Here is a 3,823-nt window from a genome sequence, read left to right on the forward strand (position 1 = left end):
ATAAATGTTTTGACACAATAACTATGCAAATGACATGAAATTTATGTGAACCAGCTTGATGAAAGTATTTCAAAATGTATATGAAAACACTATACTGTACCCCATGTTTGCATTAATGTATACAGCTATCATTTAATAAAAAAAAAAGAAAAAAAAAGAAATGCCCCTGCTATACTTATTTTCTTAAGTGTTCTTATCATGAAAGGATGCTGGATATTATCAAAACTTGCTCTGCATTAATTGAGAAAATAATATGGTCTTTGTTTTTTATTTTGTTTATGTGATGTATCATATTTATAGATTTACATATATTGGAGCACCCTAAAGACACTGGGATAAAACCCACTTGGTCATGGTATATAATTTGTTTGATGTGTTTCTGGGTTCTGTTTGCTAGGATCTTATTGAATATTTTTTCATCAATATTCATTAGATATTGGTCTATAATTTTCTTTTCTTTTTGAGTATTTTCCTGGTTTGGGGATCAGGGTTATGTTTCCTTCAGAATGTGTTGGAAAATATTCCTTCTTTTTCTATGTTTTGGAAAAGGTTAAGTAATATAGGTACTAGTTCTTTCAAGGTTTGGTAGAATTCTGATATGAAGCCATCTGGTCCAGGAGTTTTCCTCTTGGGGAGATTTTGTATAGTTGATGCTATTTCAGTACTTGACATAGGCCTGTTCAACATTTCCACTTCTTTCTGGCTGTCTAGGAAGGTGGCATGCTTCCAGGAATTGACCTATTTCCTTCAGATTTTCATATTTCTGAGAATAGAGTTTTTTGTAATATTCGTTAAAGAGTTTTTGAATTCCTGGGGAGTCTGTTGTTATTTCATCTCTGTCATTTCTGATTGATGAAATTAAAGAATTTAGTCTTATTTCTGGTTAGGTTAGCCAAAGGTTTATCCATTTTATAGACGTTTTCAAAAAACCACCTTTTGATTGATTGATTTGTTGTATAATTCTTTTGTTTTCCATTGCATTTAATTCTGCTCTAATTTTTGTTATTTCTTTTCTTGTCCTGGGTTTGGAATATTCTTCCTTTTCAATTGCTTGAAATGTTCCATTAAGTTGTTGACTTCCTCTCTTTCCATTTTCTTGAGAAAGGCTTGCAATGCTATAAATTTCCCTCTTAGGACTACCTTTACAGTATCCCACTGGTTCTGGTAATTTGTGTCTTCATTATCATTTTGTTCCAAATATTTGGCTTTTCTTAATCTCATCTATGACCCAGCTATCATTCAGCATAAGATTATTTAGTTTCCACGTGAGTATGTAGATTCCTGTTGTTACTGAGTACAACTTTTATTCCATTATAGTCCAAGAAAATACAAGGAATAATTTCTGTTCTTTTAAATTTGCTGAGGTTAGACTTGTGACCTAAGATGTGATCAATTTTGGAGTATGTTCCATGGGCTGATAAGAATGGTATATTCAGTTTTTTTAGGATGAAGTGTTCTGTAGATGTCTTTTAAATCCAATTGTTGAATGGGTAATTTTAAGTTTAAAATTTCTTTGCTTAGTTTCTTATTGGAGGATCTATCCAACACTGCCAAATGGGTATTAAAATCTCTCACTATTATGGCGCTGGAGCAAATCAAGTTGCTCATATCTGTTAGAGCTTCTCTCATAAATTAAGGCACATTCTGGTTGGGTGCATAAATGTTAATAATTGAAATCTCATCATGTTGAGTGTTTCCCTTAACAAATATGAAGTCACCATCCTGCATCTACATTTATAAGTGAAATGCCTGTAATTTCCCTTTATAATAATAAATTTTTCCAATTTCAGTATCAGGTATATCCAAATACAGTAGAATGAATTTGAAGGATTTTTTGGTTTTCTATTGCTTATAAGATTTGACGTGATCTGTTTTTTGAAATTATCTTACTTTTATTTATAAATATTAGTTGTCTAATTTTTTAGACTTTGGGGGAAATTTTTCATTATTACAGGAAATAATTCTCACTATTTAGAGGCCTTTTGGGGGTACTTGTTTTTTTCTCTCTTACCATCAAATGTTTCCATAATTCCAGTAGCTGGTATTTCATTGGTTTCTTTGTTTTCTTCCTAGAATTTTACCTTTGCATAATTTCAAGTTTAATTATACCTGGGATTGAGGTTGAATTTTGTTGTAAATTATGAAATAGATATTGTTCTTTTATATCATCGATATTTTATGCTATGGTGTGCTTCCCAGATGCTCACAAATCCCCCAAATCCCCCAATCCTTTTGAGACTGAAGCAGTCCTTCCCTCAGCTACTGGGACTATTGGTAGTTGGCTGCTCTCTGCTGAGTTCTCTAGAAATTTCCCCTAGCTAAAGAGAATCGTCTCATTCAAGGTTCATGTTTGTGGGGTGGCAGATATCCAAAGGCTGGCCATTGCCTCAATTCAGACATCTTTGAGAGGCTTTCCCAACTTCAGAGGTTCCTCAAGGGATCAACTGAGACATTTGTCAGGACTTCAGTAGAGTTCAACTTCTTGTTCTGTCTATCCTGCTTCATTCTGCCACTCACATTGATCCTCATCTAAACAACACTGCCCAGTAAATACACTTCCTGTATGTATATTTCTATCACAGAGTCTACTTCCCAGGAATCCTACACTGCGTTGTTACCATGTATGTTATTTAATGTATATAATAGTTTGCATGGAAAATATATTACATTATCCTTGTGATTGGACATAAAATTAACTCATGTAAAAAAATAAATAAATTGAGGTGCATTCTGGTTGAGTGCATAAATGTTAATAATTGAAATCTCATCATCTTGAGTGTTTCCCTTAACAAATATGAAGTGACCATCCTTATCTTTCCTTACTTTTGTTGTTTTAAAGCCTATTATATCTGTGAATAAAATTGCAACACCTGCTTTTTTCTGATTTCCGTTTTCTTGAATTATAGATAACCATCCCTTCACACTGAGTCTATATTTATCTTTTAAGGTAAGATGAGATTCTTGTATGCAAAAGATATCTGGTCTGAGTTTTTGCATCCAGTCAGCCAAGCTGTGCCTCTTTAGAGGGCAGTTTAGTCATTCACATTAATTGAGAGTAGTGATAAGCCTGGTAGTATTTTGGGTATCTAGTTTTTCAAAAGTCCAGTGGACATTTTTAATCCTTCCGCCACTGTTGGAAGTTGGAATTTGATCAAAACTTTTTGAGTGAGTTCACTTTGGTGGTAGAGCATTGTGCTGGTCATTATGGTGGATGGGTCTGAAAATATCCTGGCAACCTGGTTTAGTTATGGCAAATTTCTTTGATGTGTGAATGTGATTAAAGTATTTAATATCTCCATCATAAACAAAACTCAGTTTAGCTGGATGGTCGATGACCATCCTCTTCAGGCTTGAAAAGTTTCAGCAGAGATATCTGCAGTCATTCTAATATTCTTCCCCTTTTAGGTTATAGTTTTCTTGCATCTGGCTGCTTGCAGAATTTTCTCCTTCATATTAACTTTGGCAAAGTTAATTATAACGTGTCTGGGGTGGTATGACGCTATACATTATGAGGAGATGAGCAGGAAATGGCCAGCTGAGTCTGACCTAGCCTGGGTGGGTAAATGACACTGCCCGACCTGCGGGCAATGTCAGGGAGTTCATGATCGGTGTATGAGAGGGAGAGGGAAAGGGTGGACACAATCACACAACTACTCATACAGTATAGGAAGAAGGCTGAGCCAAAGCTGTTTATTAGGGATCGCTACAATCTTATATAGGGTTAGTTGAGGGGGCGTGGTTACTTCATGAAGCTGAATCTATATAAGGCTAGGAATGTAGTCTTTGGCCTATGATAGGTTTAAAATGTGAGGGGAGGGCGGAG

The sequence above is a fragment of the Otolemur garnettii genome, unplaced genomic scaffold (assembly GCF_000181295.1).
Source record: "Otolemur garnettii isolate 467f Iridium unplaced genomic scaffold, OtoGar3 scaffold00307, whole genome shotgun sequence".
Lineage (NCBI taxonomy): Eukaryota > Metazoa > Chordata > Mammalia > Primates > Galagidae > Otolemur > Otolemur garnettii.